The sequence below is a fragment of the Chrysemys picta genome, chromosome 10 (assembly GCF_011386835.1).
Source record: "Chrysemys picta bellii isolate R12L10 chromosome 10, ASM1138683v2, whole genome shotgun sequence".
In the NCBI taxonomy this organism is placed as follows: Eukaryota; Metazoa; Chordata; order Testudines; family Emydidae; genus Chrysemys; species Chrysemys picta.
The window spans coordinates 21,025,571-21,050,238 of record NC_088800.1 but is presented as its reverse complement, the minus strand read 5'-3'; the positions used below and the strand labels follow the sequence as shown (position 1 = coordinate 21,050,238).

General features: G+C 40.8%; 1 protein-coding gene across 10 annotated transcripts in view; it reads left to right on the top strand.

Annotated features, from left to right (window-relative positions):
* The window catches only part of SEMA6D (semaphorin 6D), a 297,026-nt gene that overhangs the window by 229,797 nt on the left and 42,561 nt on the right, over positions 1–24,668 (top strand). The gene's annotated exons all lie outside the window — the stretch shown is intronic.

Here is a 24,668-nt window from a genome sequence, read left to right as displayed (position 1 = left end):
TTGTTGAGAGTTTTAGCACTTTGAATCCCTATGAATAGTGTCCATGAAGAAGACGAAGCATATCCTTTTGAGGCCATATCTTAAAACATCCAGGGATTTTTGAACACAGTGGAATCTATTTTGCTAAAGCTATTTTTTCCATCAGTTGAACACCCATCATATGAGAGGGTGTAATGAATATGTCATACACCATTTGGGGCTATTTTTCAAGCCAAGTCAAACTTTAGATTTCAGTGTCCTGGCTGTTACAATGTTCATGTGATTACCTTGTTGCATCTTTCTACCTCCTCTGCTGATTTAAGATTTGTTATTCTCAGCTCACATCTGTTTCTGACAAAAGAAAACAAAAGATAAATGTTTTAAGGGAATCAACTGAAAACTTACATTCACTAAATACGGCTTCCGCCACCTAAGGTTTTGCTAAGGAAATTGGTGCTCAGGCAAGCTGTGCAAAGTAAAATGCCCTCCAGGTAAGAAATCTGGGTGACCTATCAGACATCACAACTGATTGCTATGTAACTGATTTAAACGTGCAAAGCCACTTCTGAACTGTATAGTTCTTGATATGGCAATTCCAGACCAGTTCAATGGGATAAAAGGTTATCAATGGACAACCTGACAAATAAGAATTTAATTATAAGGATGGCTTTGCCCTCAGAACCTTCATGAGGTTTTTCAAACTCAGGTGATCATGTTTCTCCTATTAAATGCTACACAACATTAAACCCAGTGCTTCCCACTCCTCTAGCATAACACAGAGCATTATGCCACATTATCCCCTCTTCTCTCCACTCATCCCGAAAGAGAGTGTGGTTCAAATGCTGAATGTATTCAACTGACTAAGCTGAGAGAGTACATCATTACCATCATCTCTGGAACCAGAACACAGGCTTATGTGCCAAGGGTTCAACTCTCTTGAGAAATGACACCAAGTCCTACAGACATGAATGCAAGCAGGGCAAAAAGCAGGTATTCAATGAAGTAGGCTTGCACTAGGCATAACGCCCAGGTGGGAACTGTCTGTCTGCTCTTCCTGATCTGCTATCGAGGACTTAATACAACTCTAAGATAAATTCTCTTTTAATTTTAAAAGTCTCCTAGGATCACATTTTGGAACTCACAATAAAACGGAAGCACCATTATCTTTGTGTGAAGGAGAGAGGTTGAAGAGACATTAAAATAATGTTTTAGGGTTTTTTTTTAATTATTTCATAATAGGCAAAAAAATGGAAAGAACCATATCAAACTTGTATAGCTGCACACGTTTAAAACGTCAGAAGAAAAGCTCTAGGCATAAAAAGGCCATAAAGGCTAGTAAGATGAGATCCCAATGGGCTTATTTCATTCTGGACTTCAAGGGCTGTCATGAGTTGCAGGAAGCTGGTCAATCTTCATAAGCAGGCACATAATAATATTTTGTGCGTGTATGAATTACAGTGGCAGCTGGGAGCTGAAAGTTGAGGCAGGCACTGATAGCAAAGATTGCCTGCATTCATCATTGTGGATTTACTTAAATGTGTTGCAAGTGAAACAGCAGGGCTGGCTCTAGGTTTTTTGCTGCCCCAAGCAAAAAAAAATTTTGGCTGCCCCCCCATCCTAGCCCTGGGCTCCCCCCCCTGCACCCTCCTGCTGTCCCAGCCCTGGGTCACTGGTAACTCGCTCCCAGGGCGGGTCATTCAGCAGGAATTTTGGATGTGCACAGAACACAGACAGGATTGGTTCCCATATGGTTACAGAACTGCAGTAAAGTGGAACAATTTTCAGCTTGTGTGATTGGAGGATATCTGGATGCATATTATAAGACTGTCCTACCTAAATGAGGAAAAGTTGAAGTGCCTTTATTATTCTTTTGTTCCACTCTTTCTTTCTATGGGGAATTTGCCAATGCAATATCACTGTCTTCCTTTTAAACAAAACTTAAAAAAAAAAAGGCAATGGCTGTTGAAAATAGCAATTCCAGTCCTAAAAACCACTGGGAAGCATTTCTTGCTCAATTTTATCCTACTTTTTCTACAGCAAATTACAGTGGATCAGTATATTTGATTTGGGAGAAATGAAATAACAGCTCCCCGAATTGAGCTTGAGCACTCCTGAATTTTGAGGGTGTTCAAATCTGGAAGGCAGGTGCTAGATTCCCTTTCTGAATATTAGCTATATATCTGGAAAGGAAAAGTCAATTTCTGCTTCCATGGGGCAGAAGTGGAAATCCTCCTAAGTGCCTGGTGCTGTATCTAAAGCTGCCCAGGTCCAGAGCCTCTCCTACCTTACTTTTCATTTTAAATTCTAGTGGGATCCACGTACCTCCCTTGCTAGGCTTCAGATAGAGAGGGGCGCTGTCCATTTAGTCCACCCAATTCCTTCTTTGAGATCACACCAGTATCCCTAATCCAGTCTGGGGAAGTCTTCTGAAGGGGATATCTGGGGCAAAGCCTTCTACTCCTTGGGCACACTTGTTCCCCATTCACAGGGTCACCCCTTTCAACTCACAGCTACCTCACTCCCTCCCCCTCCCTTTCCTGTTGATAGCTGCAAAGGGATTGTTGGGAAATGTAGTTCTTTCCCTGCTCCAGGGCTGGCTCTATAGGCAGGGAGCTAGGCAAGGAACTACAGCTCCCAGGGTCCCATGGGATCTCAGCTCCCATGCTGGATCCCCAGCTGCTCCGTGGCTCTGCTTCTGCAGGGTTGTGAGAGGGGAGGAAGTGAGTTTAAAAAAAAAAAAAAGGATGGCCCGAATGCCGTCCCCTGCAAATGTGCCACCCCAAGCACCTGCTTGTTTGCTGGTGCCTAGAGCCAGCCCTGTGAAACAGGCACCCGTCAAATAAATACAGCATTATCTGGAATAAGTATTCATCATCTAATTTGCTTGACTCATAGACTCATAGACTTTAAGGTCAGAAGGGACCATTATGATCATCTGGTCTGACCCCCTGCATGCTGCAGGCCATAAAACCGTCCCTACCCCTTCCCCGGACTCTGCTGCTGAAGTCCCCAATCCTGTTATTAGTGACTTCAATCGGCAGAGACCCTCCTGCTAGAGATCCCTGCCCCATGCTGCGGAGGAAGGCGAAAAACCTCCAGAGGCTCAGCCAATCTGCCCTGGAGGAAAATTCCTTCCCGACCCCAAATATGGCGATCAGTAAGACCCCGAGCATATAGGCAAGAGTCTCCATCCTGACCCCTGTTAGCCATTATACTATTTACCTACCATTGCTTGGTTTTTACATGGATATAGCAAAAAGACTGCTTAAAGACAATTATTTTTGCAGACAAAAAAAAATTTGGTTTAGTTTTTACCAAGGCTGCAGTTATGGCCACAAATAGCTAAGCAGAATACCATTTAATTGGGGAGTAACTGATACCATAGTATATTTTCCTAAACTCTGAGGCACTAGCTTGTCTAGTCACTGCGATTCAGTCACAAGCATATATCTATATTTTCTTTGGCTATCAAAAAAACAGATAAAGTGATTTGCTTTACTATATTTTATTAGTCTAAACTTTGTAATTACAATTTTCCTAAGAGAGTAATATTTTGTATATAAAGCGTACTTTACAATGTATTGCATTTTAACTACAAAGATATACACCTTCATAAGTAGAGGCTATTAAAACAATTTAAAAGTGTGTCAACATGCACCGATATGTACATAAAAACAGAATCATTGGGTTTGTTTTAATGCACTGAACCAATTCAGCTATGCACCGTCAAGTGCTATTGAGAATCACTTTGCACTAACAGGATTACATGACTGGAATTGTTTTCAGTTTAAGTCTTAATTCTCTTGAATGATACATAGAGTTTAACTGAATGACTGACATTTTGTGAACACATGAACCAAGGAACTGTGTCACAAATACTGCACTTAAGATTGAAAATTTACTTCCATTATGTATTGTATACAGAGTGACTATATAAGGGTTCATTAAAGTAGGTGGAGGAGTGGAGCTGAGTAAATAATTCACAATGAATCATTTATCAGACAAATTTAGCCTGTTCTTCTGCTTGTAGAAAACCCGCGAGCAGATCACAACTTTCTCAAATCTAATTGCTATTCAGAGCTATTTTGGGATTGTTTTTTTAATTTCCAAAACCATGGATTTATTGCAGATAGTTTCCAAAAGAGTAAGGTGTTTGTTACTCATGCTCTGCTGGTTAGTTGTGATTGGACAGATAAGTCACATGGTATTGTTTCTGTCCCCTAGTTGGGTGAGTTTGCAAGCACTTCCTATGCAAATATTAGTAGTGCATGTGCAAATATAAAATTTGCTTTCCATCAATATTTCCACATATGACACTGTGAAATTCACTTTCCATGTATGTTGGTGCCACTAACCCTAGACTGCATGAATATCTGTGAAAATTAAACATAAAAGGTGTGTCTGAAACAATCAATTTGAAAATATAAATGAATATTTGTAAAACATTTTTTCAGTATTTGTTTCTTTAGTAGGTGGGCTAGGTGAATATGTAAGTGCACTAGAAGGTAGGTAGTCAATGGTAACTATCCGTATACTGCTGCAAGATGTGCAGCAAATATCCATCATCTGCATTACACTACCTCATGTATTGCTGCAGAAAGGACACTTCAGATACAGCTGCACTGAGGATATCTTTAATGGTATCGCTCCTATGGATAAGAGGTGAAATCCTGATCCCACTAAAATTAGTGGGAGTGTTGCTGTTAGGATATAGATATTCAGGCCTATCTGTAAAGGCCTATACTTTAAGAATTTCGGTGTATTCTTATTAGTTAGCTAGTTATAGAGGTATAAAAGAAAGAAATAAAATTACTTTTTGTATGTGTAAGGGCCTTTTTTTACTGTGACAGTCTGAGGCCTGGTTCTTAGGCTAAGGCCTTTGGCTAAGCAGCAGAGGCAGCCATAAACTGGGAAGTGTATGGTCACATCCTCACATTCCAAACTAGTTACATGGAAATAAGGTGCTATTAGGCTGTTAGGAATACAATCCTGTCCTGATATTCTTATCACCTCCAGAGAAAAGAAAAAGCCTAGAAGATGTAAAAGGAAACTTAGTTTGATAGCATCCTGTCTGGCAAGAACTCACTTATCAATAGCTGAGATGTAAAATCCTCATTTCTGTATTGTTCTATCACTGTAGTCTCCACTTCCCTATTGTTTGTCTGTATAACCTCTGTCTAGTTCTGTGATTGTTTCTGTCTGCTGTATAATTAATTTTGTTGGGTGTAAACCAATTAAGGTGGTGCAAAATAATTGGTTAAATAACCATGTTACAGTATGTTAGGCTTGGTTAGTTAAATTTCAGTAAAATGATTGGTTAAGGTATAGCTACGCAGAACTCAAGTTTTACTATATAGTCTGTCAATCAGGAAGTAAGGGGGGGGAATGGGAACAGGGAATGGGGGTGGAGGAATTGGAATCATGTTTTGCTAAGGGGGGAATGGGAACAGGGACGGCTCTGTGGTGTCAGAGCTGGGAAGGGGGACACTGAGGAAGGAAACTGGAATTATGCTTGCTAAAAGTTCACCCCAATAAACATAAAATTGTTTGCGCCTTTGGACTTCGGGTATTGTTGCTCTTTGTTCATGCGAGAAGGACCAGGGAAGTGAGAGGGTGAAGGAATAAGCCCCCTAACAGTTGCCATTAACTTCAATGGAGCCAGGATTTCACCCAGCCATGGCTGTCCTCTGTGAAACTGGTGGCACAATGTATGGACTCTGCTGCTTTTTTCCTTTAAAAGTTAGGATCCTTTATACCACAAATTTTGTTTTTCCCCCTTCTGCCCCCCCAGTAGTCAGTGCCACTATCTGCTTTGAGATCTGTGGGTTAAAAGCTTTATATAAGTGCTAAGAATTATGATTATTACCATTTTCAGAGGTATTTCCCAGGAGAGCAGAAATTCTAGGAATCAAGATCATAGGGTCAGACAATGTTGAGTGGCTGACAATATAATAGCAAAAGAACTATTTCAGATGGAAAGGTGGCTGTTCCCCTATTTGTTCTGATAATTCATGAGTGAGGAGGATATTTGGAGGAGGATGTGGGTAGAGCTCCATCTCTAATCAGAAGGGAACAGTCAAAAAGTCAATAAAATCAAATTCCCATTGAGAGCTGTTAGAAGAAAAGATGCACTTACAGTAATATTCAGACACTGAATCCCATTAGCAAAACCAACGAGCACTTGATACTTAAAGACATATAAAAGATTTCTTTAGATGCCTTTTTAGAACTCTCATGTGTTGCCAAAGGTTATGCCCTGCGTCTTTTCCTTTGTATGCGACAAACATGCCTGTACACCTGGAAAGCAGCAAGCTGTGTTCTTAGGCACAGAGGGTGGATTAGGTTACAGGAGGAGGGGAAGATGATGGGAAATCCTCATGAGGCTTGTCTGAATTATTTTGAAGACGAAAAGCTTCAAAAGGCACTGTAACTTGATGCTTTTTAAATGTGTAAGCATGTTTAAAGAGCAGCACTATTTGGTTTCTCTCTACTTAAGAGAAATTTAAAGCCTCTGTAAATAACTCCTCTTCAAGTGCTGTACAAACTAAAACCGCATGATCAAAATGCAGACAAGCTCCTACTCTTGGTGCACCTTCCAGATCATTCAAGGAGTGGGAGGGATGGGGAATTATTCTTATTTCCTAAGACAGAGCACGTTCAGCCTCTCACAACAGAAATTACAAAGGACCAAATTCTGCCTTCGGGTTACATGCACAACCATCCTGCAGTCCTCAGGATTGCATGGGTGTAATCTGACGGTAGATTCGGAAGTCTATGGGGGAGGATGGCATGCTGAGTGCACCTCTCTCTTATTACAAAGTAGCAGCCGTGTTAGTCTGTATCCGCAAAAAGAACAGGAGTACTTGTGGCACCTTAGAGACTGGTTGGCTTTTGTGAATCCTATTGCGAGGCACCTCTCTCTCCCACTTCTGGTATAGGGAGCCCAGGTGCCTCACCCAGGCTTTATGAATCCCAATGATTTTCTAGGTGGCCAAAAGTTCGGCATGGTGATCCTTGTGTTGCCATACCTAAGTTCCTTTTGTGAATCTAGCCCTCAGTACTCTGCAACTAATTGCCTGCTGCTCCAAGAGGGACTCGGGGAAAGTTGAGGGGATATCCCCAGAGCAAGTGGCTGTTGGCATATTCCTTGCAGTCCTCTCAGAGATCATTCAGAAGGAATAAAGAGTGACAAAGGGCAGGCAGAACCCTGCTTGTATGTGCCCTAAGGTAAAATAATAACCAGCTGATGGAAATGCCTCAGCAGCAACAATGAGTGTCAAATCAGAAAAGTAGAGTTTGTTGCCCAATAACATAGATGATTTATAATGAATCTAAACAATTGTACTGCTGACCAAACTGCAGATACACTTTCATCAAGAGAATATACTGAATACAGTTCTTGGCACCGCTCTTCTAAATATTTGCTGTGCACTAAGAACGTTCACAGAATAAGATTCAATCCAGCAAGCTATGGTAATGGAACATTTTGGCTGAGATTTAAACCTACAAAGCTCAGAAATTCAGAGGGAAGGCTGGCTTACTCTTCGTTCCCATCCCCCCCTATTCTGTGACTAAAGTTGAGAATGTTTTAAACCTTCATTGAAGGAAGCAGAATGCCCAAACACCCATATTTTAAAGAAGAACCTTGCCATGTACACCTGAATTGTTAAGATACCATGTTGGGAAATGTATTACAATGTTAACACAAGCAATCTGAAAGAAAAGACCCATAAATCATTTTTTTCAGTTGGTCATGAACTTAAAACTGTGCAAAAAGAACAGGAGTACTTGTAAAAAGAACAGGAGTACTTGTGGCACCTTAGAGACTAACAAATTTATTAGAGCATAAGCTTTCGTGGACTACAGCCCACTTCCATTCTATATGCATCCGAAGAAGTGGGCTGTAGTCCACGAAAGCTTATGCTCTAATAAATTTGTTAGTCTCTAAGGTGCCACAAGTACTCCTGTTCTTTTTGCGGATACAGACTAACACGGCTGCTACTCTTAAAACTGTGCATTCATCTCAGCAGTTTCATTAGAGCAGAATAACCTTATTTTCTTACTTCAAAATGTACTAGAGTTTTCTCTGTAACAAATCATTCTTTTGTTTCAATGCTAGTTTGCAATATCACTGACATCACTGAAAAAAGCCATACTTGTGAAATGTTGCCTAGAAGTGGGTAAATTGAGGAATGATGGAGATGTTGCCACACTTACTGAGACATTCCAGTTGGCATCAAAGGAATGTAGTATGCAGGTTGAAGATGAGTTATGCCAATTATTAATGGACTCAAAAACAAACGATATGCATATCAGTCTGGCGCTCAACTTCTAACAGCTACTTACAGATTTCATTACTATAGTTATCTTGTCACACTGGGGTGCTGACTGATAGGTGTGTTATAGATGTGTTGATTGCGTTGCTTTGATAGCGTGAGGTTACTGATTCAATGTAAATTTACTTAAATAGTATTCCTTGTATAAGGGCATTCTAACCCCTTTGAGCTCATCTGCCTATGACCACATTGGTTTTACATAAATGAAAAATCTAATGTTTCCCAATTGCAGTAACTATCCCTATATAAAATCAATACAGTCTAGTTAGGTATATATTCTATTGAGGGCTTATAGTGAGCCCACATGTAAGATCAGGAACAGTCAGCATGGATTCACGAAGGGGAAGTCGTGCCTGACTAACCTAATTGCCTTCTATGATGAGATAACTGGCTCTGTGGATGAGGGGAAAGCAGTGGATGTGTTATTCCTTGACTTTAGCAAAGCTTTTGATACGGTCCCCCACTGTATTCTTGCCGCCAAGTTAAAGAAGTATGGGCTGGATGAATGGACTGTAAGGTGGATAGAAAGCTGGCTAGATCGTCGGGCTCAACGGGTAGTGATCAATGGCTCCATGTCTAGTTGGCAGCCGGTTTCAAGCGGAGTGCCCCAAGGGTCGGTCCTGGGGCCGGTTTTGTTTAATATCTTTATTAATGATCTGGAGGATGGTGTGGACTGCACTCTCAGCAAGTTTGCAGATGACACTAAACTAGGAGGCGTGGTAGATACACTAGAGGGTAGGGATCGGATACAGAGGGACCTAGACAAATTAGAGGATTGGGCCGAAAAAAACCTGATGAGGTTCAACAAGGACAAGTGCAGAGTCCTGCACTTAGGACGGAAGAATCCCATGCACTGCTACAGACTAGGGACCGAATGGCTAGGTAGCAGTTCTGCAGAAAAGGACCTAGGGGTCACAGTGGACGAGAAGCTGGATATGAGTCAACAGTGTGCTCTTGTTGCCAAGAAGGCTAACGGCATTTTGGGCTGTATAAGTAGGGGCATTGCCAGCAGATCGAGGAACGTGATCGTTCCCCTTTATTCGACATTGGTGAGGCTTCATCTGGAATACTGTGTCCAGTTTTGGGCCCCACACTACAAGAAGGATGTGGAAAAATTGGGAAGAGTCCAGCAGAGGGCAACAAAAATGATTAGGGGTCTGGAGCACATGACTTATGAGGAGAGGCTGAGGGAACTGGGATTGTTTAGTCTCCAGAAGAGAAGAATGAGGGGGGATTTGATAGCAGCCTTCAACTACCTGAAGGGGGGTTCCAAAGAGGATGGAGCTCGGCTGTTCTCCGTGGTGGCAGATGACAGAACAAGGAGCAATGGTCTCAAATTGCAGTGGGGGAGGTCCAGGTTGGATATCAGGAAAAACCATTTCACTAGGAGGGTGGTGAAACACTGGAATGCGTTACCTAGGGAGGTGGTGGAGTCTCCTTCCTTGGAGGTTTTTAAGGCCCAGCTTGACAAAGCCCTGGCTGGGATGATTTAGCTGGGAATTGGTCCTGCTTTGAGCAGGGGGTTGGACTAGATGACCTCTTGAGGTCCCTTCCAACTCTGATATTCTATGATTCTATGATCACAGTTTGTGATTGATCTAGTAACATACCTTATCTTCCTGGATTTTATTGGATTCTGAGTCTTGTTCTAAATATTTACCAAAATTAGTGTGTCACCTTAAGGACCAGTTCTTCCCTGAGATATGCATGCACATCTCCCATTGATGTCAATGTCAAATAAATGGAGGTATCGGTAGGAATGATTGTGAACTAAGGCTATATCTACACTAGCATCTTTCTAAAAACTTCTTCTGATGCAGTACTCCACCCTCCACAGTAGGAATGGAGGAAGTGTTAGTACGGACAGGACACTAATATTTTAACTGCCATATAATCTAACCTTGCTTATAACATTCTCCCATTTTAAAAAGCTCAAGATTTCCTGGTTTTCAGTTTTGCAGACCTTGAGCCCAATTATGCACTTATCAAAGTTGATGGAAAAACTCCCATTGACTTCAAGAGGAACAGGATTGGGTCTTTTGCTATGATTAAAGTTTAAAGCGAGGTCATAAACTCTGTGTAAATAACAATGAACTGTCATACAATATTAAGTGCTAGCAAATCAGTCAAGTCATTTTCTTAGGCTTACTATAAAAAGTGATAAGGCCTTGGGTGAAGCAAACATTAAAACTAATGATAAAGTATGATACATTCTGGCCTGGCCTTGAAAGTTTGGAGCTACTGCAGCTGCTGGTGCTTTATATCACTGCACATCCTGTTTATAAACAGCTGGCAGAAATATGTAATTGTCTCTGATTTTTAGCTGTTTGCTCTGGCTAAATATGTATAATAGTGCATTGAATTGTCTCAGCCAATCAGAATACATTTTTTCCTTCAGCTATACAATTCTCAGATCACTAATTGATTGTGGTCATCTGCTGTGTACAAACACTATGCAGTTATTTCTCAATAATCATGCTAGGAATATGCAAATATCTCTATTCTAATTGGTTCCCATTCTAAGACTTTTCAAGCTGTTTGTCTGACAAGCTTATCACTCTTTGCAAGCAGGCAGATAACTCAGAAGTGTACACAAAAAGAAAAAAGATTATGCCAAAAAGCAAAGAAAGTTGGGCTGTCAAGCTGCTGGAAGAGAAAGGCTATTAAGAAAAAGAGTTTAAAAAAGAAAATTTAACTTAGTTACTTTCTTCCAAGGGACTACACCCATTTGTGAGTATTAGGCCCAGCAATAAGTACTGCTCATGGCAATAAACCTGGCAGTGAGTGTTTGTAGGGTTGGGTCCAAGGACGAGACACATTCCCAGAAGTCTTAAAGTTTATGCAATGCAGACACTCAGCACCACTTTCCAGTTCAATATTCAGTATTCATCTATACTGACTGTGCCAAGTGAAAGTGTTTAGGAAGGGCTATTTAAAGGGTGGTGCTGTCAAATAGTTTTCAGCCTAAAATATAGATGTTGTTTTTAAAGGGAGTGTTTCCGCATCTTTGTGTGGGTTTGTGCATGTATGGATAAATGTGTGTCCAAGCTTCTGCATGTTTTACACCTCTAAGTACTGCTCCTGCAAAGGCTTATGCACTTGTATAACTGTACACATTGTTAGTAGTTACACAGAAGTCAGTGGGCCTTGGGTCCTGATTCTGCAATGAGGTAAGTATCAGCAGAGCCTTATGCCTATATGTAGCCCCATTCAAGTGAGTGGGGCTCTGTGTTGGCACACAAGTGTCTCCTGACACACATCTCATTACAGAATGGGAGCCACAGGCCCCAGTTAAGCAAAGCACAAAGCACATAAGTAGTTTAAGTCAAAACTACTAAATGGGACTTAAGCACATGCTAGGGTGGGAACCAGAAATAAAAGGTGAAACTGACCAATCTAATCTAACTTCTCAAGCTCAAACTAGATTGGACAAAGTAAACAAACAATAAAAATGGAGAAAAGTTAAATATTTAAATGTCTTTCCCTTTTACTAATCTAAGGTACTGTGGGTCACATAAATAAGGGGGCTTTTAAATATAACTTTAGAACTGGATGAATCATAAAAACAGTCAAAATATTTTTTAAACTTTGCAAAACTTCTCTAATTATTTGGCAACTATGTTCAGATTTGTAAGCTACATGAGTTTTGAAAAACAATTGCCTCATCATTGCTTCAAAAATATCATGAAGTTCATGGAAGAAGTTATATGGAGCTATACTGAACCTTTATACTGAACCCAGTCTCGTGGGAGATGCCTGGCTATACCAACCCAAGGGTCACAGTTCCTCCGTGCTCCTTTTGCTCCTGTGAGAAATAAGTTCTAACACCCCTTCAGAATGGCTTGGCTTATTGGCACAGTTCTGCTTGTAGGCTCTTTGAGGAGTGGGGAGGGGGCAAAGTAATATGACTGTGCAGAGAAATGTGGTGGAGGAGATAGTTTTACTCTCTCCCTGACCCTTGACTTCTATATGGTCACATTAGGGCCAGTCATGATCTAGCACTTGACAAACATTGTTTGACTAGCTCTAGTTCAATTAATGTTTTAAATGATAAGAGCAAAGTGATATTTGCATATGCAACCCTAGGTTGTGTCTACACTAAATCTGACTGGGAAATCTTCTACCATCGGTGCCACCACACTGGTGGGAGAATGGTGGAAGCCCTAGTGTAGACAGGGTAGAGGCAATTTTATCCTCGTGTAATGTAGACCAGGCTTCTCCAAGCTGTGGGTTCAGTAATGCTGCTTTTGCATTGGATTTGTATAGAAAATACAAATGGCTATGCGGAGTATTCTGTAAGATTCTCCAAATGCCTGTGCCAGCTACAGTATAACTAAAGTCTCTCTGCAATGACTCCTTGGAACCAGGGGCTGCTGGTGGGGCTCCTTCACCAAAGGCAGGTTCACTATCTCCTCCTCTCTCAATGCTCCCCCTGCTGCTGCTCAGACAGCTGGGAATTGCTGGGTAGGAAGCAACAAAGTGACTACTAGCACAGTCTCCTTAGGCACCCAGTGTGTGAGAGAGAGAGAGGTTAGGAGAGGTCAAGCTACCTTGCATTCATACAGACAGCAGCTTCAGGCTCAGGTCCTCGGGCACCCCTACAGCCTCTATCCAGTTCACTCAGAAAACCCACCAGCCACCTCCAGTCAAACCCAACTGCACCCAATTCAAAGCAAAACTAAAGCCCTCCCTTTACCCAACTGCTATCCAGTTCCACAACCTCTGCGTTCATCCCATTCTGCAGATTCTCTATTGTTAACGGCCCCGGATTGTCACAAATAAACAGGGCAGTTAAACTCCTCAAAGGTTAGAAGAACTTTTTTAAAATGTGTACTTTATGTAATTATTTTCCTGCATAATAGCAATAATGTGTGGCTGCGAGTAGTATACTCACAGTTAATGGCTTTCAGGTCTGGTAGACACTTCATCTGGCAACCATTAGACTAGTCACGACCGCACATTATCACTTAATTATGCTGAAATGATATAGGCTTATCCAGTCAGAGTGCAGGGATGCTACAGAATTACTGAATCACAACTGTATAACAGATTTCAGTAACCATTCAGCATGCATTGCCCTGCACGGCGATTGGATACAAACTGCATGCTTGTTTTAGTAACCATACAGTGTGTGTAACCCTGAACTCCGACTGCTTACTCTAACAAGCCTATATCAATCATGGTCACTTCCAACTTCTCAATATGCCCCGCTGGCAGAGGAGTTAAATCTTCAAATACAGTCACTTATTGGGATTTCTATGCAACATTTAGTTGATGGTGCTTCCTGTTTATAACAATACTTCTCTCTCATATAGCATAGATCTCAAAGCGCTTTACAAAATAGGGCAAGTATCATTACCTGTCTTTCACAGATGGAGAAAGTGAGGTCAGGGCAGGGAACATAATCCAAGTGTTCTGACTGAAGCCAGTGCCATCTCTACTGAACTATATTGCTTTCCTTCTTTGTGAACATGTCAAAAACTACACGATGTACTAATAAACACCTTGGCCTCGGAGTTTATTTAGCCCAAGATTCAGTTATTGCTTCATAAACAAGAAACACCCACCAGCAGGGCTGGCTCCAGGCACCAGTGAAGGAAGCAGGTGCCTGGGGCGGTCTGTTATTGGGGTGACACATCCGGTCTGCGGCGGCAATTTGGCGGATCCTTCAATCTCTCGCTTCCTCTTCGGCGGCACTTCGGCGGCAGCTCAATTGGTTTTTTTGTTTGTTTTTTTTTTGCTTGGGGCGGCAAAAAAGCTGGAGCCGGCCCTGCCCACCAGTTGTCATCTGTCATTTACGCTATCATAAAAATGATTGAAGCAACATAAAAAATATTTCACCATTACTGGCCCAAATTCTGCTCCAAGTAACACCATACATTAAAGCTCTCATGGCAATTTTCTTAGGAGGAAGGATTTTTTTCTGGTGTCCTTGGCTAAAATGTTCTGCTCTCCATGCTGTTATGTAATGCACTAGCCAGACAATGGCTGTCCTACACTCCACAGGTGGCAGTGTTTCAGTGGTGCTTTCAGAATTTAGTTTTTAAAGAGCTTGGGATTTTCTAGATGAAAGTGGCTGTCTTCATGTAAAATGATATTATTACATGAGCAGGGCATTTGTCTGTAAGTAATATGTTAGGAAATGCTGAACTAATTTAAACAGCAGTGAAGTTTTTATTGTTTGAGCTTTAGAAAGGGAGCAGGCTAGATTCTGGACTGACCTGCATCCTGTGTAAACTCACTCTTTACGAGCATAGCTTGAGGTATAAATCAATGCAGAATTAGCCCAGTATCTTTTCCAGGTTATGACTCAATAACTGAGTTTTTACATTAATTCGATTACAATTTCATTGCATGGAGGACTTTCCTGCATCTATTTCACAGATATCAACCTTTTAAATTTTATTTAATTTGTATTGATTTTTGCTGCACTTTTATAAGCAGACATCACACATCTGAGCACACACAAAAATGATTACTTAAGTGATAATTTAAAAATAATGGATGTACATTAGCACATGAATGATTAATTCCTTTGTGAGTACAAGCATCCAGGCTATGGCTGAGTAAAATATTGATGGTACAGAGGAAATGAGCTGTTTCTTAATTTAGTTTTGTTCTGGTAATGTGTAACTAATGTTGTTTCCTTCTAGCAATATGCATTTAGTGACCCTTTTAAATTTTAATACCTAGCAATTGCTAAACTAATAGCTGCACAAGGATATACAGGGTGAATTTTTAAGAAGTATGGATATATTTTACATACGTTAATTTGGGGCCCCTCTCTAGCAGATAGAATACATGAAAGCTGTAGAAAGACCCCGATAAAGCCTCAACACTTGAGCTGGGTTTTCAGTAGGACGCCAAGACTAACCTGTAGGCATTTTGCTAAGATATATAGCTATAGGAGAACTGCTGAAGGGTGGAGACGTCATTATATCACTCCCTTGCCCTCATGGCACACAAATCCTAGTTCACCAAGGCCTAAACAGTTACCGTAAACATCTGTGAGAGTAGCTTTACCTATACCATCAGCAGAAATAGCAGAGCCCTGTACTCTGCCACAAGCACAGATGCGCTTCATTACCTGACATTTTGACGTTCTTGGATGGGAATCCAGCTCCTTTTACTCAAGGCTAATACACAGACTGGTTCCCTGGCATGCCTACCCTCTTGTTCATCTGTTAGAGTGGTAATTTGCCCACTGATATGGTAGTTTTCATTTGGAGTATGGGCCTTCTAATGGGTTTAATGGGAAAAGCAGACTCTTCAAGGCAGCAACTGACACTTCTTCCTTCAATAGGCTATTTTTGGAATGGGAACACTGGTAGCAAGCAACACAAAAGACCCAACCCTGCTTCTATTGAATCAATAGCAAAAATCCCATTGACTACAATAAGGGCAAGTTTGGCCCAAAATTAGAGCCATTAAGAAGGATCACTTCCTTTTGCACTTGTTAGGGTCTTCAGGTTAGATATTAGGAACAGCTTTCTAACCATAAAGATAGTTAAGTACTGGAACAAGTTACCAAGGGAGGTTGTGGAATCCCCATCACTCGAGGTTTTAAGATCAGATTAGTGGAACACCTGTCAGGGGTGGTCTAGGTATACTTGGCCCTGCCTCAGCGCAGGGGGATGGACTAGATGACCTCTCACGATCTCTTTCAGCCCTACATTTCTATGATATTGAGTGAAGACAGGAGAGAAGGAGCTGCAGAAGATGAAGCAAACTTGTGCAATTAAAGGAGCAGGAGTCTGGCAGTGCCAAAACTCAAGGTTGCCCTTGTGTTTGCCTCCTAGATGATACACTGGCATTATAATACTGATGCCAAGGCTTAAGTGTGTGGTTTATATTGTGTGTATTAATTCACCTTCTGTAAGTGGAAATTTTTATCCTGGACTCATATTAACTTGAAGAGCACAGAATAGAGAAAATTAAATCTTTCATGGATAGTTCCACTGTGGCTATTCAATGGAAAGATTTTTGCAGGCGAATATTGAAATACACCAAAGAGAACACTGATGTTCACTCAAAACCAGAAATATTTTTTCAAGCAAAGTGGCATGTCAGATAAGACCAGCAGTGTTGAAAAATAATTAAGAGGATCCACCTATATACCCAAAATAAAATGCTATAGGCTAAGGTCTGATATTGACATGTTAAGGGGCATAATACTAAATGTGAACAAGTGAATATTGCCAAAGGCAAAAATCTCATGTCATTACTGATTACATGTGTGCTATAAACGTTATTATGTGTTGGAGGGATAAGAATAAATATCATCTTGATCATCTATGTCCAAAGTGTGATAGGTTTAGCGAAGTGACTAAACTCAGTTGGTCAGGAATACCTGGAGGAACATGGAAAAGCCTTTTCTTAGAGTTTAAACAGATATAAACTAACACACAGTTTATTCTTCTGTCTTTAGTCAGCAATCTTTTAGGTATACTACATACATCAAATGTTATCAAATTTGTGGTATTTACTGCCCTTGATGCAAAGGGAGTTATATAAGGTTTGCACACACATAAAAAACTCGACTCTTTTTAATGTAATGCTAAAAAAACCCTCCAAATACTGAACAATACCATCAGCTGTTGTCAGTGGATTCACCTTTGTATGGGATTTGAAAATTGTTATATGAAGTCAAGCTGATTCATGTTGGATTTTGTGGACTCTGGCCTGAGTAATATGATACTATTCCACAGATACACTGAGCAACCAGTGAGCAGTTGCCTCATCCATTATCTACAGCAGTGTTTCCCAAACTTGGGACGCCACTTGTGTAGGGAAAGCCCCTGGCGGCCGGGCCGGTTTGTTTACCTGCTGTGTCCGCAGGTCCGGCCGATCGCGGCTCCCACTGGCCGCGGTTTGCTGCTCCAGGCCAATGGGAGCTGCTGGAAGTGGCGCGGGCCGAGGGACATACATTGTTGAGCTGTTTAGTACTATCTATGAAACTTGTGTTACTGCTAAAGTTCTAAGAGAATATTTGATCTACCTTAAAGAAAAATCAACACTATAAATATCAATATAGTAAATATCTCACCTTTGAACATTTTTACTGATAGGTAGCAATGGAGCTTTTGAGACAGTATATAAAGCATTGAAGTGTGATGCTGATGAAGTCAAAACATGGTAAAATTATAGTTCATCCCCATGTTTTATTTTCTTTTAATTTAACCATCAACAAAAAGGAATAATGAAATGTTTTCAGTGCCAATCCGGCCATTGGCGTTGCAGGCCTCCATGCAATGGCAGGGGTCTGGCCACACAGAATCAGTTGCAGGATCAGGGCTTTTGGAGAGAAAAGGCATTTTGTGTAATGCAGATGTTGCTACATGTAATTAAATGTATCCTGTTATACTCCTTGTAATTTTGTTTGCAGATACACACCACAAATATAAATCTAGTACAAAGATTTCTTTTCATCCAACTATGTCCGATTTTACTACCAACGGGGGAAACTGTAGGCGAATGTTGGTGACTGCAAGTGTGTACTTTATATCTGTATGACAAATGAAAATTAGGAAAGTAAAATTGCAGATGTTGCTGAAGACTTTCCATTAGTCTTGGAAACATGCCATTAAATTTAATTAATGTATTCCACTGTTTTTGCCCTAAATGTTTGAAACAAACTCTCTCTGTCAAATGATAGGCAATGTTATGTACCAAACTAAGAAGCTAATCACTATAAAATTAAAGAGATCTTCCGCTTTATTTTCATGTTTCTTGTAGACATTGCATTATAGTGAGCCTTGTGAAGTCTGCCACTAACAGCACAGCTAAAACATTCAGAAACACCTATCATTCTCAGTGCATGATATTTAATCATTCTCTTAGTTATTTCCATTTATTTCAAAAACTAAAAAAAAAAATGAATTGGACACTAACACCCTCTGAGACAGGTCATGTGAGCTACAGTCAGGGGTTAACTCAGGTCTTACAAAGACCTGTCAAAAGAAGCAAACAATAAAGGCTTCCCCTACCCATGTACTTAAACTGAGAGTTCAAAAAAGGCTTCTAGTGGCCCAGATCTCTTTAAAAATTAATAAATGATTGCTCTGTTGCAGCCAAAGTTCAGGATCTTAACAGAGTGGATTTCTTCCCACCTAGTCTGCCCATACCATATTCTATTCTGTTTAGGTTCTCTTACTACATTTATCATCATTGTTGTTGAGCCTGACCCGCAAGGGTGTGGCTACTTCAAAGCCCTTGGAGCTGCTTCTTACAGGGCCTGATTCTGCTCATTCAAATAAATGGGGGCTTCAATGTTGACTTCAAGGGCTGTTCTTGGAGCATGAAGAGAATGATATAATTCATCACAGCTGGAGCTGGCTGCACTTCATTCAGCTGGGTCCCTGACAGTGCCTGCACTGAGAGCATGCAGCTGGACTTCTTTCCTCATGGAGAGAGTAAACCCTCTCTCTGCCAGCCACTGGATGGGGCCTATACATCCTGTCACACTTGGTTTATTTACAGGGTGGTTCTTTTTAAATGATTAGGAATTATGTAGTTTTTACCACTGCAGCTTTCTTTGCAAGGGAATGCCAAGACAGAAAATTTCTTGAAAGAATGTTTGCTTTGCACTTCATTTAAAATCAAAAAGTTCAAGGGGAAAAGGTGTTTGTAAAAGCTATTTTGCCAGCTTCTATACACTTTTTTAAAAAGGCTCAATGTTGTGACTAGTGCTGGGCTTTGCTAGGGCCTTGCTATGTTCACTGTTTGAATTGATTTTATTCTCTTTGACTTCTAAGCACGCAGACTTCACTTTAGGCACTGGGCAATAATTAAAATATACAATACAAAGAATTTACAAACAACAGACCAGTGCCTTACTCCATCTTTACTGAGGCAATCTTCACTCTGCAGACAGCTATGAGGGTCCTAGAAATTCCTTGCCCTGCACCACCCGGCAAGTAGCAGAATCCTTCTTGTTAGTCACTGACTGAGCAGGGGAGTAGGACAGAAAATAGGCCAAGTGCAACACCAAATATTTGTGGTTCTCTTTTATTATATTAATTGTTACTACCACATTGCATCTGCCCCCATTGAGTGGCTTGGGGGTGTAGAGACAGACACGAGGCTGAGCAAGCGAATACCCAACAGAGGAGTCCAGAGACAGCAAGCCCATCATCCTGCCCCAGGGGCTCTGTGTCCTGCCTCATGTCCCCCAGCAGCAGCATTGGCTCCAGTCTGTGACACTTACTACTATATTACATCTGCCTGCATCGAGTGGATTGGGGATGTAGAGACAGATTGGAGGCTGAGAGTGGATTTCAAGATTATCATTTTAAAATCCCAATATATGGCTCTCCTGCGTGCCGCACACACGCCAAGCTTTCAGTGGCTGTTTTGGGTGTGTAAGGAATGTGAGATTGGACCCCCTGTTGCACTTTTGTCATTTATATTTCTAGATAGTGTAAGTGTATCCAGACATTGCTGCAATACAGTTGCCAAGCTGGGGTGATGGTAGAAATCCCATCCATGTTAGCAGAAAATTATCCCCATGTCTTTGAGATGACAGGTATGTCACCTAAGGCTGCCACACATCTGGAGACACAAGGCAGGCTAGAAAAATAGAAAACAGGAGAACAATGATTTTAAAGTGAGAGTTTGACAGTCAGAAGCATTTTAAGAAAAACTTTCAACACAACCATCATGAAGGTGCTAAAAATGTTACAGGTCTATTAGGCATATTTTAGAAAACTGTAATTGCTTAAAAATCTCTCCCATAATTTTTCTTGAGCAGTAGTACACTGGGAGTTATTACAGAAAATGTGAGGAAATACCATTTTTAATGTTGTGGAGAACTATGGTAATGTACAATGTGGATTGGATATTATTTAGCGATAAAACTGTGATCTCTACCTTTATGCTTGCTGTCTGTCGGTGCTGTACTTGTTATAAATACTTGTTTCCCAGCATCCATATAATCCAGAAGTCTTTTAATAGCAATTTGTGTGTCTAGTTTATTGCTGTAAATCACAAGTGGAAGTAGTCCTCTTATAACTTACATTATTGGAAATCCAGGACTCAAGGAACAAAAGTGGCTGGCCAACTTGTAATGCTCTGCCTGTCAAGCAGAGGAATTTGAATCCTAGTCTTATATTCCCCAATCCAACAGGAGCTGGGAGCAGTGAATAGGCAGCACACTCAAGTCTGAGCATAGAGCAGCTCCACTCTGGCAGATTAAAGCCTGGTGTTAATGTGTTCCAAAGGGAGGTCTGAACAGTCAGCCACTAACAGGATGGTGGCTGTGATGTGGATTCACAGGGACAGGAGGCTAAAGCAAGGGAACCGAAAGGTTCCTCAAGTATCCATCAGGCATATTAAACCCCTTTTAATTTTGTATAAGGAAATGGTAGGACTTGAACACCTGGTAATTATCAGCTACAGGCTGTAGGTCCATACCCCTGTACCAATGATGAGAGAAGAAATATCTCCGTTTGGGCTTCCTATTTTCAGCATGTATTCTTTTAAAAATCCAGAGAAAGGCTTCAAGAAGAGGGTTCTTTAATAATCAGTGCAGATGAAAAAAACATTTTTCCTTGAAGAGCTCTGCATGTATTCATGTGGTGCTCAATATACATGTCTGTGACTGGTTTCAGAGTAACAGCCGTGTTAGTCTGTATCTGCAAAAAGAACAGGAGTACTTGTGGCACCTTAGAGACTAACAAATTTATTAGAGCATAAGCTTTCTGTGACTATCAGCCCTGCCCCCTAGTGCCACTCCCCAGTGTGATATTGACTGGGGCTAATGCTGCATGAAACCAAGAGCTGCATGAAAATAATGTTTTGTGGATATCGGTATAAACTAGTATCAGTACAAACTATTATTTACCGCTGCTTTGGGGGTTTGGGAATTAGTCACTAAATATCACCTTAAATCTAAAATTGTCAGCCCCAATTACAAGCAGCCATAACTACAATCTATTTCATTTTTTTATCTTTGTTTATTATAGTAGTGTACGTCATAATGTATCTGTTCATTTTGCAAGGATGATTCAAAGGCAGTTAATACAATAAGAACTGTGCACATCTTCACGGTAATTAATTACATCTCTAATAGTTCTGTACAGTAGGGAGATGCCTTTTAACTCCATTGAAATGCATTGGATTAGGAGAGTTTACTGAAGGAAAATAATAGAAAACATGGTAAATATTTTTATTAAATCATAGTGACTGTGATGATTTAATCATTAGCAAATCCTAACATTATTTAGCACGGCTGCTACTCTGAAACCTAACATTATTGTGATTTGACCATGGCACCATAAGTGACACCCCTATTCTGACAAAAAATGCAATTGGTCCTTAAATGAGCACAAGACATCAAACACCAGTTTTACGTCTTATCCAAAGGACATCATCTTGCTGTGGCAATGTGCTGCGATGCTGGTTCAGCACTGACTCATGTGGCAGATTGACACCTCCTGAATTACCCACACCATTTCCCACAGTATGCAGGTGTTCCTTAGAGTCGCACCTTTCAAGCAAACCTTGCTAAGCTTATGAACTCTGAGATTGGTATCCTAAATATACAAATTAGCAAGAATGATGTACAGTTCCACTTTCTAACCAGCCCCAATATGTTGCAGTAGCGATTTCCATATCAAATTTTAGATCCCGTTTTAATGAATTATACACAAATTCATCTCTGGTTGTGAGCCCACTGACGTTACCGGAGTGGAGTGGAACCTGACTTCTGCTTTTTCTTCCTCAGTTAGCATTAAATAGTAACATCTGGGACTCAACATAACAATTTAAATTAAGTTAACATAGTTAGTTTAACGAAAAATATCTTTGTATTAATAGTATTTTAATGACGCAAAAAGCTCAATTTGCAAAGCATTGCTATAATAGACTGTCATTGTTTTATGAGCATACACAATATGGATATTTTGGCCCCAAATTTAACATACTTTATAAATTGTATAACAATAGTGATGATGCTTATCTCTATAAAGCACTTTGATGATGAAAAGTGCTTTAGAAGACATAAAACTATGAATCTGCAAGATGCCCCTGTGAGATACTGAGTGAACACTATTATTTCTGTTTTGTAGCTAGGGAAACTAAGTCAAAGAGATTAAGGCCCAGATCCAGTGGAAGCTAAGCATCTAATACCTTTGAGGATCTAGGCCTAACTCACTTCTTGAGGATCTGAGTGGAAATCACTGTCAGGCCTAGGGTTAGAATTCAGGCACCCCTGGCTCTCAGTCCTGTTTTCAAACCATTTGATTGTATCTTTTTACTACCAGATTCCACTGATGTGTTTCTTTTACAACTCAATCATTCTAGAGGTAATTAACACCTAAAAGTCTTGTTTCTTTTAATTCCATTAATGTATTTGCAAAAAGAAATATGTTGGCAGAATCCAAAGGTTCAGAGTTACAATGAGGAACAAGTATTAGGATAAAGCAAAGTTAAGGACAAGATATCTTGACAATGCTCCTTTTATTACGCACACTATTGACACAATAGTGATCTGTTGTGTCAATGAGGATTTAAGGAGCTTTTCTGCACATGTTACTGATGGTTTATCATGTCAATAGGATCCTGCATATGTTTGTGTTAAAACCAATCACTGTATAATTCCCTTACTGAATTGTGCATTTACAATAAATGTGCATAGTTAAAATCCTTATTTAAAGTGGTTACTACGCATGCACAACAGCAGGTTTCAAACTTTAATAAAGCACTGTATTTAATATTTTAAAATAAACCTAAGATTCTAGTCTACATTGTGTACCAAAATCCTCCAAAATGCCATGTGTTAAACTGAAATCTCTTTTAAACTTATATGAGCATTCTCTGATTGGTCTCCCATGCTGACATCTGGAATGTTAACGGCCAGATTGTGAGTGGGGAAACAGATCACAAGGAGTCTTCCTCCCCCTTTGCTCACCTGAGTTGGAGAGCATGCAGACAGCACAAGGCTAGTGCTGGTGGGTGTGCTAGACTTCCCATGGAACCTGCTGCTGCGGTAATCCTAAATTTCAGTGCTAGGTAAATTTTTAAGGCTCAATTACAAAACCCTTGAAGAATGAGGTTCAGTATGAAAATACTGGTATGCCCTCATGGACTGCAGTTTTACTAGTAAGAACTGCTGTAGGACATGCAGAGAACAGGCAGACTTACCCCATGCCCAGTTTTATTTTTTTGGCATGGGCAGCCTGCATATAGGAGTATGAAAGTTCTGTAAAATGAGAGAATAGAGGCTCTGTGCAGAGTATATGCTTCTGAGTATAAAGACTGCAGAGATATTTAGTGACCTGAATCCTTCTCTGTGATGCAGTCACATTGCACACTATAAGCTTTCTCTGCCCTCAGGTTTGCAACTTGATTCCTAATCAAGCCAACAGTCACCATCCCAGCACCTTCAGTCAGTGTGAAAATTTTAATGCCTGCAGCATAGAGTTGTTCCCTCAAAGCAGAAAATAAAGAATGTCCTTACACCTCTAAACAGGCAAAAGCTTCTGGGTCACAAAATAGCTATGCTGAATGTCTGCTGTAAAGAAGCCTGCAATGATGTAGCTTTCAGCCTGTCGCCACCAGAGAACATCAGAGTGAAACAGACAAAGGATTGATTTGCCAGAAATGGCCTATTCTCATGACTGAGAGTTTTTTGGAACAGTCACTGAAGAGAATTTACTGTGGGCCAAATCCTATAGTCTTTACTTAATCTACTTGGTTCTCAACATGCAAAACTCCCACTGTGAAGGCAATGTGAGTTTTGGCTGAGTACAGACTTGCAGGATCAGCCCAGCATATTTCTTCAGTGTAAATAGCACCTACTCACAAGTTCTGTGAGGGAAAAAAAATTAGGGGAAGGGCAGTTCAGCAACAACCCGCAGGGTATTTACTGTTGTTCAGTTTCACAAGTTTAGGTGCACCAGTTGGGGTATGGGGTTCAGAGTGGTAGCCGTTGTGACAGTGTACCCCATAAGGCTTTATGGGGGGGGTGCTTATAAATGTATGTATAACATAAGTTTTGTGCTGCCTGTGCCATGTAACATATCTCTGTAAAGTTATGGTCTACTATATCTATTCATCCTATTTGTACACATATATCATTTTCTACTTGAGGTTAAGAATATGGGCTGTATACTTGCTTGGTTTCTAAGGGTACGTCTACACTTACCGGAGGGTACGGCGGCAGGCAATCGATGTTCTGGGATCGATCCCGGAAGTGCTCGCCGTCGACGCCGGTACTCCAGCTCGGCAAGAGGAGTACGCGGCATCGACGGGGGAGCCTCCCTGCCGCGTCTGGACCCGCGGTAAGTTCGGACTAAGGTACTTCGAATTCAGCTACGTTAATAACGTAGCTGAATTTGCGTACCTTAGTCCGAA